This window comes from Stegodyphus dumicola, chromosome 5 (assembly GCF_044657685.1).
Source record: "Stegodyphus dumicola isolate Sdum_Otavi_A_Nest chromosome 5, ASM4465768v1".
Taxonomy (NCBI): domain Eukaryota; kingdom Metazoa; phylum Arthropoda; class Arachnida; order Araneae; family Eresidae; genus Stegodyphus; species Stegodyphus dumicola.
The window spans coordinates 174,738,742-174,755,134 of NC_140772.1; the positions used below are offsets into that span (position 1 = coordinate 174,738,742).

Consider the following 16,393-nt stretch of genomic DNA (forward strand, 5'->3'; position numbering starts at 1 on the left):
AGAAATTCTGTATTCGCGGTCAAACTACTGCGGTTAATACATATCAGCAGACGTAGATTTCTGAGCTCTTTGAAATATAACTTGCCTTGTTTTCGTTTCTTGTTATCGTGCTTGGGATGCAAATCCGAGATGACTACTTCTAGTTTAACCGGCATTCGGCTTTTATCATAATGTCATCAGGTAAAGAATAACATAGCATAACATGAAGCTATGCTAGCACTTGAATAGTACCACATTCGCGATTGAGGCACTGCTAAGCTTAGTAAATGTTTAGAGGAACGACATACATCAGGAGGCGCAAGAGAGCCCGGCGCCAATCCACGAACCGTCATGAGCCCATCTGAATGCCAGTCCAGCCGCACACAAAATAATCTTCATAAGATTTTCTATTGCTATATTTATCTTATCTTTGCTACGTGCTCTTTTTTTAAAACTTTCCATTATGTTATGTTTGAATTTTCTCTTATTAATTGTTTCTGAAATTTCTTTGTCTCAGTTTTGATTATTTTGAATCGCTTAGTTTTCAGTGCTGATGGGTTTTTTTTTTTAATGGAAAATTTAATACATTTGTGATCTGAATTGTTTTCATCATCAGTAACTCGCCAATTAGATATAAAAATTTCCATGTTATTTCTTGTGATTGTCATAGCTGGACCCCTCTTGGCCTCTGTTTCAAAGGCGTTATTTTGTTCAGTCCGGTTTTGGTTATAAGGATTATTGGTACTTTATAAAATCTACTATTATAACTTCTCTTTGATCATTACATTGTTCTCCCATTCTATATTATAAGCATTTAGGTCGCTTTCTATCGCGTGTTGGGCTGTTGGTGACATTTTATGAATGATACTTTCAGCTACATTAATCCTTTAGTATCTCTTCAAGCGAAGAACTTCAGCATAATGTGAAGATAATTTATTCATGTGCTTTGTTTATTGAAACAAATATAACATTTCTTGAGATTTTTAGGATGAGTGGTTCTCACTCTCTGTTGATTATAACTAGGTACGCTCTGGGGTTTAATTTATGTGAATCAAAATCCTTGTCTGTGTTTTTGAAAAATATTTTCCAGGCGTTAGGTAACTCTCTTATTACACCTTGAACTGCATAATGTTCTTGGATGAATATTAAATCGAACGGATCCTTCACTGAATACTGTACTAAGGAATACGTTGTTGTTATGCTTCTGCTCAGACGTTTTTGTATACATTTTATTTCAATGGCGGATGGGGAAATTTTAAATTAGTAGTGCAGGATTTGAATTTGAGGTTGTAATATTGGGTCTTGGAAGCTGGTAATTTGGGTTATTTTGTTTCATTTTTGCTAGTTCACTCAGCTGGTTTTGGTTCTTTAAGGCTGCTTTAGAGTTTACTCTGATATATAGTTTGTTTTTGCTCTTACTTTTTCGATTTCATGTTAGATGTGTATTATTTTAAGAGGTTTCCCTTCGCAAAAAGAGCAGTATTTCTTATATTTGAAATTATAGTGGGTGTGCCTGAAATGTTGTCATTTATAATAGCGCCACATACTATAAAACTTTGGGATTAGAAACTGCTTTGCTATCCATTGTACGAAAATACATTTTATAATTAAACAATTTTTAAAGTTTCCCAGAAACACTGGATTATCGATTTGCTTTTATTTTCCAGCTTTCTTTTTTTGTTGAAAAGTAATTTTATGCCTGTTTTTCTAGCTGAAGATGCCTGATGAGTTCGGTCATGATATTCCTCTCCGGAGATTGCCGGCGCCGCCATCCCGCCGAATAAGCATATCACCGACTGGAGCATACCTTGTGATGAAGAACAAGACACTATGGATACCTCGACCGCTTCGGAAACGGAACAAATGGAAATTAAAGCGGAACTCGTTGTTATGCAGCTTCGAAAACAAATCCACGTCTTAGAAGCTAAGATTGAAGGCACTAAGTCACTCAAGAAACAAATGGACGCCGTACGAGCCGTCACGGATCCAGATCACTACACCCCACTGATGATTAAAGAAATCCGACGAATAAAGTCTGAAAATGGAGCACATAAGATTAAGTGCGACTATTTCATGTCCTTGTGTGCTAGGAACCCCTTAGAAACCCGTGCAGCTAAATCTATAGAAAGTAAATCAGATAACTCGGTTAATAATGACAGTAATAGTAACTCAAAAAGAAAGCAACATGACATCTCTGAAAACTCTGATCATTGTAGTGAAACCAACGACGGTTTCGTTAAACCAAACCGATCCTCTAAGCAAATTAAAAAATCAGTTAACCTTAAGGACGCTTCTAGCCATATCACCACTAAAAACAGATTTAGTCCATTGGATAATACAAATACTAACGTGCCCTCTCAATCTGACACTACTCCCGCTACCCAAGATAATAATTCCTCCCCGCAAGCACCCACTTCCCCCCCAATCCAAGTCTGTTCCCCCTGTTATGGTGAAACCACCAGAAAACGTTAAATACAACACCTACCTGAAACAACTCGCAGAACAATCCCAAGCTAAATTCCTAGGCCGAATTAACGGCGAATTCTTAAAAAATTATACCAAACACACCAAATGACCATCGCACTTTGACACAATTTCTTAAAGAAAAAAATATTGAACATTACCTTATAAACGTTAGGCACTTAAAACCAGTAAAAGTCGTAATTAGAGGTCTCCCATAGACATGGACACAGATGAGATAAAGGAAATTCTTACTGAGCAAGGATTCAAAACTCACAAAATCACACAAATGACTAGAAACCGAACTCGGTAGCCTATGCACCTATTTCAAATCCAATTATTACCTACTTCCGACATTGAAGAAATTTACAATATCACTCACATGTCACTTTTTATTGTGCAAATCGAAAAATATGTAAATAAGAACTTCATCCCACAATGTCATAACTGCCAGAAATGGCATCATTCATCTGACAATTACTTTCTCACCCCTCGTTGCGTTAAATGCGCCGGGGACCACAGATCTGCAGAATGCCCAAGGTTTTATAGAAAATCCAGTTTGTGCCAACTGTCAAAATTCTCATCCTGCTTCTTATAAGGGTTGCGTAAAATTCCTAAAACCACGAAATATTACTACACAAGGCCTCAAGAAACTAGACTCTGAAATATTAAATCCAAAAACATAAGAAACTGTACAACTTAGCTTATCAACCAACCAAGAACCAGCCCCCACTTACAGCCATAAAATAGAACAATTTTGTTCAACCAAACCCTCAGCATCAATTAATTTCAAAAATAACCCAAGCCCAAACACATCTGGATTTCTTGAATTATTTTAAGTCATGCGTGAAATTGAATCTATCTTCGGCTGGCAACAAATTACAAAATTAACGAATCTACTTAAGAAAAACCTCAGTAACCTCAGATCTGCAGAAACTCAAACGGATAAAATGTACATTTTATTTCTTATCATTGAAGAGCTCAACAAACCTGAACACGAATTTAAAAAAAAAAAAAAAATAAAAAAAAAAAAAAAAAAAAAAAAATAAAAATAAAAAAAAAAAATTATATATACAAATAATTTCGCTGTTATTTATTTAACAGAATTATGTATGCCTAATTGCTTAAACCTAGTTATCCCATGTTCCTTAAATTAATACTAAAGCTTTTTTTTTTTCTTTTATTTCCTTGAAAATAAAAATTAGCTGATTAACTACAAAAATCCAATTATTTTTCAAAGTCCAGCAGGCTTTCCCCAATTCGTAACCCCTTCCCCCCACTACTATTCGGCCTTCCCTCAAAATTCGTATTGACTGAAAAGAGCCTTAGCCCCTCCCCCCCTAGCACACATGACTATCGCACTCCAATCAACGCTCTTCTCTTGGCCAAATTCGATGCTTTCCTGTCATTCAGCCTCCACCCGCCGCCACTGCTGCCTGCATGCTTCTCCGATCGTCACTCTCCGGAAGTATTATCCTACAGTATCGTTCCCATTGCCTAATCTACTTTCCAGAATCGACTTGTATCTCAGGACTCTTCTACAAAAAATAAAAGAAAAATATATGAATGAAAAAGAAACCTATGCCATTCTTCAACTCTTCTACCTTATGCTTATCACATTTTCTATTCTTCAACTGCACGATCGACAACATTCGGAAACTGATCCATTTACTCGACTGGGATAAGGGTTTCTTACCCAGGCGCCCACAAAAACCTGAACTTCGTTCATGCAACGGTTCCTCCTAATCTCGAAATTGCATTTGCTATTTTGTTAACCTCTTTTTGGTTGCTATAAGAAACTGTGATCCCTCCTCTTTGAACAGGTGTAATTTCCTCTATTCTCACATCTAGTTTTAAGAAGAATAAGCCCATTTAATTTTATGCTAAAGTCACCTTTTAGTTCTTTTCCTGGACAGATTAGAATCGAGGGTTTTTTTTTTTTTTTTTTTTTTTTTTGCTGGAGGTCTTTTTAAAATTTCCCATAAGATTAGTTCTTTTTTTTGTTCTCCTGAATCTGTCCTTTTGCAGTTCCTAGACAGTGAGTGTGGCAACAAAATGTAGTACAAAATGATATAAAAGATAATTAAATAAAAATAAAATACCCGCAATTTATTTAATCTTTAATTTATTTACTTGAAAAACAGATGAAAATGGTAATCATTAAATCATTTAGTAAATATAGGCAAAGTTCAAACCGGTATGCAGCGCTTGCAGTTTTTTATCTCGTGCACTTTAAAATATGCGAGATAAACAAAAACAAGCGATTCTGCATTCAAAGCAAATTTCACTTGTCTTTTTTTTTTTTTTTTTTTTTGTTTGTTTGTTTTTTTCTTTTTTTTTTCTTTGTTGTGTGTGTGTTGAGTGCTTGAAACTAAAATCTATAAAAATATTTCGAAATTCAAGAATTAAGTCGAAGGCTTAAGTTATGGGAAACTTAGCGCTTATATATAAAGGAAAATTCATTTATTATATTTTGCTTAAAATATACAGTTTCCCTCAACAGATTTTGCTAAATGGCTCTATTGCCATTTTAATAAATCAAATTCACGCTTAAGCGCAAAATAATTTTAAGAAACGATGATTGAGAATTCACCATTTATTAACGTTTCTGAAACTTTACTGCCCTGGTTCTGGTGTGAAAAATCAACCAGGCACTACTAATACAAAGGATATTTTGTTTAATGCTTAAGAAGCGTTAAAGAAACAGACAATTTTATACCTGTTTATTACTGCTTGATATATCATAGATGCACGTATATTAATTCATTCTATAGTTGAGGTACCTCAGTTGTGTACGCGGGGGTATGGGAACAATGTATTGTAAAAGTAACATCACAAAGAGATATTACAATAATTTGCATTATATTAAAATTTCATTTGAACTCTAATAAAGGTTAGCAACATTCGAAGCGAAATTGTCAATTATTTTACAGGTGTTCTCCTAATGCATAAGGTTCAGTCGTAAATACAGTACAAACACACAAATCATATACTAAAAGATAAAAACAGCTATGCCAAGGTGGGCAAAGTGAGGACTTACCTTAGATAAAAAACTGAAAGTTGCAACAAAATTAAAATATAGTATACTAGTTGATTATCCGACATGAAAAGAGAATTGAATGATAGTTGGATAGTAAAAAATGTCGGATAACAAGGACCTATTAAAAATCGATACTTAAAACGTCTATTTGAACAAACAAACAAAAAATTACACATTCAAAAAATAAAAGACAGTCTTAACTATTTTATACTGAAATCAGAATGTAACATCCTCCTTTTACAGCTATTAAGCAAAATTATGTCATTAAGAAAGAAACAGAAACTCCTTATGATATACAATATACTGTATGTAAATAATCAAAAACAGAGCACATAATGGCAGATATTAAAAAACGTGGTTATATACGTGACAGACAGAACAGACCACATCAAATTATGTAATAAAATTTTCTGAGCATCGTCATTCAGAAGAGATTATCTTAGAAATGGATAGTAAAATTTGGTACAGCACCTGGTAAAGGAACAAGATGATTTGGAAGCTAATTACCTAGTAAGCCTAATAATTGCCAAGACTGGGCAGGCTCACAGTGTTGGAGAAAACGATATACGGGTATTACCACCAGCTAAGGATCTCGCTTGAACATTCTTCAACAAAAAAAGCGGCTAATGAACTTAATAATACAGGAAGTTGACGAATTCATGAAATGGCAAATTCCATAAAAAAGACACTTATTCAAAAAATAAAACAGAGTATTGCGCATTACAATAGGATGAAAGTACTCATATAATGAACTATGTTCAATTATTAGTTTACATACGTTTCGAAGAAGGTAAACGAATTGCCGAAGAGTATTTATTTTGTGAATCTCTTTACGATAGAGCAACTGCAAATGAAATATTCAAAGCAATTGGCAATTTTATGTCTGAGAATGATATTCCTTGGAATAAGTGCATTGCCATATGCAGGGGCGGAGCTCGGGCTTTAAGAGGGAAATCTTCCGATGTTATTTCTCAAATAAAGAAAGCTGCACTTGAAACTAAATTTACTTACTGTTTCATTCACGGTGAAGCTTTAGTGACCAAAACAATCCCCGAAAACCTGAAAATCGTTTTGAATCAAGCTGAACATGAAACGCTTTTAATTAAGACACAATAACACACCGAACAAATACGAATTCAGAAGTCAAACAATAAAAATCAGCGTTATATTTTCAAATTTTCACAGGACTAGTTTCGATGGTTTTACCGAACCACCATCCTCAGCTGCAAAAACGCAAATGAAAGAGATAGGATATAATGATCAGATAAGATAAGAAAGGCCCGGACAGAAAATGAGGTAGTGGCGCCATCTGTTGGTGAAACCAGAACTAAAACATAATTTTTTTACAGGCCGAAGGCAAAGAGGGATTGGAATTAGGATCGTTAACCAGAACAGAAAGATTTTTTTGAATGTGAAATGCCTCTAGAAAATCCAGCACGTGAGACCGTGTATCCGAAATTCTAAAGATATGCTCAATTTAAAATTATTTTGCGATATTTTTCTTGAACTGAGTTTCAAGTGTGAAGAACATGATATTTAATAAATAAAGGTAACTCACAGAATGTTAAAAAAAAGTCCGTGTAGACGTAATTTAAAATCTGAAACCTTTCAGACTTTCTTTAATTATTTTTTTCCCCTTTTTTCTTCATTTAAAATGTATTGGTGGTACTAAAGTTTTTCAATTTCTGTTTAGATGGTACGCGTTAGTCAAAAGGTTGAGAACCGCTGGCCTAGACTATAATTCTTTACGTGCTCGATATGGAGAGATGAGTGCGAAACTTGCCTTCCCTTATTCATGAAAGATCTTGTTTCCACGGAGCAATTTTCTGGGTGGAATCATCAAAACGGCCGCACTGGGCTATATAACTTTGATGGAGGTTCTGTAAACGGTCACAGATATGTGAACGAGGACTTGGAGCACCATATAAAGCTCTTAGATGAGCTGTTACCTCAAAGTTTTTGCTAATAGTATATGACAATGCTTGTTCATTGTCGAGCATCTCTGGAGTCAGAATAATTGGAAATCGAAGACATCGCTCGAAGTGTCTGGTCAGGTTACTCCCCCAAATTGAACTTGACTGAGCAAGTGTGAGATGCCTTAGGCCGCTGAACTGCAAACACGCTAACTGCCCCCTTTCCAGGCCCTTTAGGACCTAGGACAATGGCTTGAAATTAAACCAGACTTAATCAACAGTCTGGTAAATTCTATGAAATCAAAGCGAGATTTGCTTTTCTATCAGAGGTGGCCATATATCTCATTAATTAGAGAAAGAATTAATGCAAAAAGGTCAAATAATTTCTTGTTACCATTTTAAAATTTTCATAAAAATAACTTTTTAAACATTTTTAAAAGATTAATTAACAGACAAATACGATAATTTCTGTTAAATAATACTTTTGCATAAATTTCTTTTAATAATTTTTCGGTAAGTAACAGTTGAGTTTTATTTTCCTAAGTATCTTTTAATTCTGACGAACAGCATAATACACTAAAAATAAATACATACAATGTACTATATGTTACATCAAAGTATGAAACGCCGTCATTCTATAGAATGTCTAGGAATTGTATATAAAGTCGGACGTTTTTAGGCAAAGTATGAAATATGAGAATTATTACACACTTTCCCTAGGCATCGTATAGAATACCTAGGCATTCTATAGAATGATAAAAGCTCTTTAGGCAAAGTATTAAAAAAAGATTATGATAAGGCTTAAAAGACGTTCATACAAATGTTATTTTGAAAAATTAATGAAAGAGTGCCACTGAAAACTGTTATTCAAAATATGTAAAAAAATAGTGAGATGATCTTGATACAACATAATAATTTTGTATTTTCTATCTGTCTGGGACTGGAATCAATAAGATCTACGGAAATTAAAATCAGAAACAGTGATAAGTTTCACAACAATGCCCGTTTTAATAGCTTTTTGTTCTTTTTGGCACGGCTCACAAAGGTGGTTGTACAGTTCAATATCATGACGTGTAACGTTTTTGTATTTGAACATTCTGTCACGCCGTTCGTATCCAGTACTGAAATGGTGTGGTGTGGTGTATTTTAATTATGGCAAAGCACACTAGGGCTATCTAAGGGGAGGGATGCCTTCGTGGAGGACTTTCTAAGGGAAACTGGCTCGTATACACGTTACACATGGGAAGAACCACGAAAACACCCATGCAGCCAGCCCGTTCGCGGGATTCGAACCTTGGACCGAACTACCAGTGTTCAGCGACTTTACCGCTCGGCCGCTGGTGGGCCCCAGTACTGAAATGAGTTTTCATGAAGTAACTCAGCGTTCGTGACGGAATACTGTATAGTACTGACGCTTTCTTTAACAGGATAAATAAATGCACTTTTGTTTTCCACAAACATCACAATTTAGCGATTCAGCGGCCAGTAGTTCCGCGATTCTTTCTTAGTGGTCATTTTAGCTTTTTTACATCATTTATTAACTTCTGGTAAGTAGTTTCGGTTCTTCGAAACAAATCGGAAATGCATTTCATACTTTGCTGGTTTGTTATTTGGCATTCTATAGAATGCCTAGGAAATGTGTGAAATATGAACCGTTTCATATATTGCCGGCTAGTTTTAGGCATTATATGCAATGCCTAGTCATTCTATAGAATGCCAGATTTCATACTTTGCCGGTAACATAAATCATAATTACATATACGTATCATATTTTAGAAAATTAATTTTTAAAAATTATATAATTATTCTCTAAAACAAATTATGTTTTTACAATATTATTTCCTAAAAACATTCATCAGAAATTTAGCTTTCATTTTATAATACTAAACATCTCGTCACGGATAATCTGGGGTTTAAATTCAACCCACCTTTTTGAATTGTAAACCCCTATATCAATGTATTCATAGGCTCCAAGTCCCACCAAAATATACCAAATTGTTTTTAGTCGTCATGGTCTTTTAGTTTTTGGTTTGACTATATGCAAAATCTCTTCGACGGCAATTTCTCTTGTTCTGTTGCTTAAGTACAATTTCAAGATCACCTGAATCATGCTTTTAAAGGAACATCTGCATAACTCTCGAAACGACAGAATATGGAGTAATTTCACACCCGAGAATTGTTGTATTCGAAAGGAAAACGTAGACATACATTTCAAGGTGATAAGCATACCTGGAACACCTGGAATTCAGAATTTATTTTTTTATGTATTAATCTACTTCTCGATTGCTAAAAGTATACATTAATTTTACTCCGGAAAGTGTTTAGAATGCTAAACATACACGCCGGAAGCCAGGTGCTCATTAATCATAAAATGGTCTTCCCAAAATATTAAAGAGTGATAAAATAGCTTTAAATGATTCCATTCGGGAATAACATTAGCAGATGCCTTTATTACAGTTGGTTTTCCTTTTCCCTTTCGGGGAAAAGAACAAAACACGGTTCCTTAAAAGTACAGGTCATGCATTCTTTTTTCACTTTAAAAATTAAGAACTTATACAATATAATTTTCACTTCCAGTAGAGGGAATTTTAAAAACTAAAAATTAACATAATATTTTTGTCCCCTTTTAATTTCATTTTCAAGCATTATTGTTGTTATTATTATTTGCTTTGCAATTGTTTGGAAAGAACCGTAATTCAGTCATAGTTAACGCTGCTTAACCTCATCACGATTAATGTAAGCATTCGGCTATTGTTATCGGTTTGGATATTCTTATCGATTCGGCTATTGTTATCGATTTAGTCCTGTTCGTTTGTACATGGAACACGGAAACATAGAAAACACATCCTTTACTGTGATCGACAGTTCAACATGATCAAACTATCTATTACAGAATACCTTTTTTAAACTTAGGTCGCCAAATAAAATCAAACTAAAAATTAAAAATTGCCAAGTGAGGGGGTAAATCGCGAAAAACCTTGGTTTCTATTTCAGTCAACCAATTATAGTTAGGCCAAAAAGCAATCCTTGACAATGATTTTGAATCACTTATCGATTTTGAAGGCGATCAAACACAAGTCTTGCTGCTTCAGGAAAGGGGGGGAAACCGCAGTCCCTAATATCCTCTACAACAAACTAAGGCAGACTTTTTAATTTAAAATTTTACACTGGGAATATTCTCCTGGGGGGGGAGGACGGCATTGGAAAAATAACTTCCAGGAATGCATTTCTCATTTAATTAATTCAGTTCTCCCTTCGCGGTGAGGCAAAATAAAAAAAAAAAGCCAAAATATCTTCATTAAAAATTTAAAGATAAAGAAAAAAATAAAACAAAAAATACAATTAAAAAATTTAAAACAATTTTTAAAATTAAAATTACAGTTCGTACGCAAACCAAAGCAATTCAGCCAGCGGGCAAGAAGACAGATTTTTCGGTGCACGAAACTGAAAATTTACTTTTGGTCTCACTCGGCAAAAAGACACTGAAGGGGTAGGAACTGATTTAATTTGTTGTGGACTCTTCGCTGAGTCAATATATAGGATAAATAACTTAAATGATAAATGCAGAATGGATTAAGCATAATTTAATTGGCAATAATAAAAGAAAACGTTACTTTGTTGCTGCGAAGCTTAGGTTCTCTAGATTGGCAACAAATCTACTACTCTGCTAAGTTTTAAATGTAAACTAACATTCCACAATTATTGGATGCAGGTTAACTCAACTAGTCATAAAAATAGGATAAAGGGCATACAAATCTCAATGTCATGCAAAAACATCGTCCAATTGTATTCCATAGTGGTCAAAATGGATATTTTCGTTCAAATATGATACTCGAAATTTTTCGCGTTTACAATATTTGCTTTTTACTTCGTAAAAGGAAGTAAACAATTAGGCTTAGTCACACTTAAACAACTCCTTAAATTGTTGAAAATTCTACAACTACAACATGCAGGTTAACCAAAAGCATAAGAACCATAACCGTAAGATAAGAACAACATAATTCAATTATTTTTAAAGCATAAAAAAAAAAAAAAAAAAAAAAAAAAAAAAAAAAAAAAAATTACAAGCATATAAGAATAAAGAAACTCAGCTCACTGAGCCGAGTAGCAGAGTGATCCGGTTGCAACTAAAAAAGAAGGTGTATATCTACATGTTATAATAGTGCCATATACAGAATTTCAACGTTCTGAGGCTACTCGTTTTTGAGTTATGCGAGATACAAACATACATACGTACGTACTTACAGACGCCACAAAAAAAAAAAAAAAAAAAAAAAAAAAAAAAACCTCTTCTGAATTCATTTTAAATCCGTTTTATAATTCGTTTAGGGGAAAAAGAGTGCTTACCTACAGATGTCACGCAAAAACATCGTTAAATCGATAGCGATAAAAATGGATATTTTCGTTGAAATATAGTACTCGGAATTTTTCGTGATTACAATACCTGCTTTACTTCGTACAAGGAAGTAAAAACAAAATCCGTACAGCTGACGGCAATGCGTATTACCGTCGGCAACATTTTAAAATCGAAGAACTATGCTGTTTATATTCTGTGTAGTCTCTTTCGCAGGCAAATTAAGCAAGCTCTTTGTATCGAATTTTATCCGCTTCAGTCCGCATACTAAGGCAAGAACTAATTACAGCTTGAAAGCCGTCTGTAAAAGACTATTTACAGGAAGAAGAATTTTCATCTTTAATGAATTTTAAAAAACCTATTTGATAAAAGTATAAAGTTTTTTCTACATTTTTTGGAACACAAAATGCAATATAACACGGCAGAATATGATTTCGATAGCTGTCTACTATCCTTAGCAAATTAATTCTCTCAAATATGCTATGCTATCCGCAAATTTGCTATGCGTAATTTCTAACTTCGATAAAGCATAATTTGTAGGAAATTGCAACAAAGTAATTATGGCCTGCATGTTGCCGAATGAGGCAACTGTTAATGGCATGTTGTTCGCGCAGACTTCCATGCATATATATGTCATTACGTCGACCTTAACTCAAAATCTAAATCGAATGTGGGACAATTAAGTGCCTAATAAAATTTCAGTTTTATTATTATTATTATTATTATTATTTTTAAATCGGATGTGGTGGACAAGTGTCTTAATATGTGATCGACAGTTTGGCCGGTATATTTAATTCGTAACATGTTCCAACACTAACTTCTTGCATTTCACAGAAGTAGTCAGTTGTCAAATTAATTCAGGATTAGCAAACTATTTCCACGGTGGGAAAAAATAGCCGAAAGAAATAGCAAATGAAAGAAATTCATTTGCGAACTTATTTCATGCTTATATTATTTTACCTGTATTTTATTCATATACTTGCATTTATATTACTAATTTTATATATTTTCCTTTTCTGTGAAATTTTAAGAAGTCTCATATAAATATATAATAATTACAGAATAGATAGAACAAAAATAATAAACTCTAGCGCTTCAGCAGCTTAGACTAAAAATTTTATTAATTGTACGATACATATTATATATACAGTTATATTGGTGTATTCCCTTTTACAACTGTGAATTCTGACTTACTCTGAAAATGAATTTTTGTTCATATCAATTTTATATTTTAAGAAGCTACTTCTGACATATTAATAAAACATAAGAAATATTTATAAAGACCACCGGAGGAGGAATTATTTCTGTTTCCACGACTCCTCTTTCCGCGTTTTTCAAAATTTTTCCTGTTCCCGCAAATAAAGGTTATCAGAATCAAATTCCGAATAAAAATAAGGAAAATGTAGTTTGTTGGATTTTGCATAAATGAAATAATTAAAAGCTGCAAAAGCGCCATTAAGACCAAAGAAGTCGTCGTTTCAGAAGAAAGAACGTAGTTTTAGAACGAATATTTTTTCTGAAAGATTTTATTATAATTCATCTTTATGCAGAATTTTGGGAGAATATTGTTTTTTACTTTAGGAAACAATCTTTTAGTTCACTGTCGAAATAATCGCAGGGTTTGAACATCTTTCTCTCACCTTTTCCCCCATAGCACAGAACATCCTCAGGATGTCCTATTTAAGTCGCAATATCCCGGGACATACTTTGGATGTCCTAAGTATGTTGATTCTCAGATGTCCTGAGGACTTCACCAATTTCACATCCTGAGGATATTCATACTGCATTGTCCGGAGGACTTCGGTTGTCAAATATTCTAAGGATATTTATTCGCAAATTTACCAGTTTTAGTTTTTTGACATTGCACATCTGAAACTTGCACATTATTTAATTTTCATATGTATTTTACTAAGTTGTTTCTAAATGCTGTACATTAAAAATATTGATATGACTGATTATTTATTCTTGTTATTTTGTTATTAATTTTAACAGCTATTTTTTCTGACGTTTTTAAAAATTTATTTAGTCATGGAAAAGATTTTTTTTCAATAGAGTAGCATTTTCTAGAATATTTCCTAAATTCTAAATAACATATATTTTTTATAAAAAATGTTTAAATTACATGTATAACTACTTGCAGATTACAAACGCTACTATAAATATAGGTAAAATTAAAATTTTTTTAAAAATTTTACCCTAATTACAGAACGGAAAATGCTTTTCAATCGCGCGAATTGTTATTGATATTGAATTACAGTCGTGCGATAATTTCGCAGTAAAAATAATTCTCTCTGATGACTATTCAAGATTCTAGAAGCTTTGGTCTTCTATATAGATGGTCGTCTTAACGAGAAATAATGCTTAATATCAATATTTATTTATAATCTCAGAAATATTGGTCATTTTCAGAAGTGGTCGTTTGAGAGGCGATATTTTATACATTTATTTACTAATACTCTTAGATTCCAAAATTTGTTTATAATCTCAGAAATATTTACAAAAGGTGGTCGTCACATACATGCAAAGTTTTAGTACATTTCATTGAAAATGAATTCCGCATTATTTAACTATTTCCCTATTAATTAATTAATGAGATAAAGAAAAAATTATGAAATAGTACTGTTTATTACGGAATAATGTAGGAAGTTCTGTAGAACTATATTCTTTCGCTTCATTGCACATTGTATCCCGCAAACTGCTAGTTTCTCGTATTCTTCCGCAAATCCCTGAACGTCTGTCTGATTTGAAACGAAATGCAAGATGGCTGCGCTATGAGGTTTCTTTGTTTAATGGATATTTTGCTGCATGAAAGGTAAGTTCAGTTCCATTCTTGTTTGTTTATCTTTTTCCTTTTCGAATTTATGTTATTTATGTCATTAATTATGTTTTGAATTAATGTTATTTATGTCATTTTGATAGTTAAATGTGTTAGCTATCTTCAGCTTTATGAGTTGTTACCGTTCTGTCGTGAATTGTGTATATCTCAATGGATGTGTTTTCAAATATATGATTTCCCCTGCTTTCCAAATGTTTATGGCTGAATTTTTTTAGTTTATGAATGCCATTCCGGCTTAATCCTAGTATATGGTGCACATGAGAGTTGGCGAAATTCGGGTTTAAGAGACTAATAAGCGCGCCAATTGTGGTAACCAAGCCGATTTTGAATGCTCTGGAGGAGAGTGCATTTGGGAGCATTTTCACGCATGCTCATTAAATATTTTAAATTGAGAAGTTTTGATTGGTGCAGACGGAAGAAAAGAATTATTTCAAACCATTGTTTGAAGTTCCGTTAATCTTCGGTCTTCGGCTAAACTGAATGAGAAAGGATAACGTATGTTCAGGTAAAATTTATTTATCTTTTATTTTTTGTATTTTTTAAAATAACAGTAGTGGTTCCACCGAGTTTCTGATTGATTAATATTTTTTAATTAATCGGTTTTTGGTCAGATACTGAATATGATTTTAGTTTGATAACGTCTTTTATTCTACAGTTCGAGTTGCTAACGTATTTTGTTCTACAGTTGGATAACGTTACTTTTCGATTATGATGTGCAGTGGTATGAATTGCGAATATTTAAACACGAAATTTTTTTGGAAGTTAGAACTGGAAGGAAAGCTTGCTGTAATTCAATGGGCAGTAGATGCCGCATTGCTGTCGAATTTTAAAAATCGCGTCATGGCCGCACCGTATACTAGGATTTGGAAGGAACGTGGAGTGCTGTTAAGCGTGGGATGAAGGGGACGAAAAAAGGTAAGCGAAGAGTTTGACTCTTATTTGGTGGAATATATGTGGCGGCGCCTGAAAAATAATAAATCGTCATCCGAAAAAATGAAAGACTTTATATATGCAATAAAAGCAATATATCCGCCAGCCGAGTTTGAGGGCCATGGCATTTGAGTTATGATATAGACCCGAAAACATATGTGACACTGAGCCATGGTATTTAATTTATTATATTTGATACGTGAATTTTTGTATTTGTTGCGATGCGTGTTGAAAATTATATTTTTATTTGTTATAAAGTCTGTTAAAAATTATTTTCAATTTATAAATGCTTTTTTTCTTGTGTCTCACCGTATGCTTAGGATTTATTATCTTATGATTATCATTTTGTTTACTTTTTTTGCCAACTCAAACTTGTGATGACGCTTTACTTTGAGGTTGCCAAAAATTTGGCGACAACGTAAAAGCATCATTTTGGTGTTGGCGACAATTTTAAAAATCGCGCGAAGGCCGCACCGTATACTAGGATTTTACCGCAATTTCAAAATATGTGCGATCAGATTGCTTTTTATTTTATTGCAGCAATAAATTTATATTAAATAGTTTGAACAATTATATAAAAATAAGAGTTTGCATAGTTTTGTCCAAAATATGTATGGTTGAAACAGTATCTTAATCTAGTTTATAATTCAGTTTTAAAAAACGGAGAATTAGAAGTTTTAGATTTTTTGGGGGGTATTGTTCTGTTATCGGGACCGGATTCGGAAATGTATGAACGTGTGTTTGTATGTATGTGCATAGATGCATATATGTATACATACGCATACATGCATTTACAAATGTACATGTATACATAAATACATTTATAAACCCGGTCCTGATAACACAACAGTACCTTTTTTGAATATTTTATAAACGATTAA

The 16,393-nt window shown here is 33.3% G+C and overlaps 1 protein-coding gene and 1 long non-coding RNA gene across 3 annotated transcripts in view; one reads left to right on the forward strand and one right to left on the reverse strand.

Moving 5' to 3' along the window:
- The window catches only part of LOC146997344 (uncharacterized), a 116,876-nt gene extending 112,859 nt beyond the window's left edge, over positions 1–4,017 (forward strand). Inside the window, exon 2 of the long non-coding RNA XR_015041348.1 lies at positions 1,691–4,017. This is a non-coding gene — a long non-coding RNA (uncharacterized LOC146997344). The remainder of the gene's footprint in view (positions 1–1,690) is intronic.
- LOC118191077 (insulin-like peptide receptor) overlaps positions 1–16,393 on the reverse strand; it is a 586,597-nt gene that overhangs the window by 269,131 nt on the left and 301,073 nt on the right. The gene's annotated exons all lie outside the window — the stretch shown is intronic.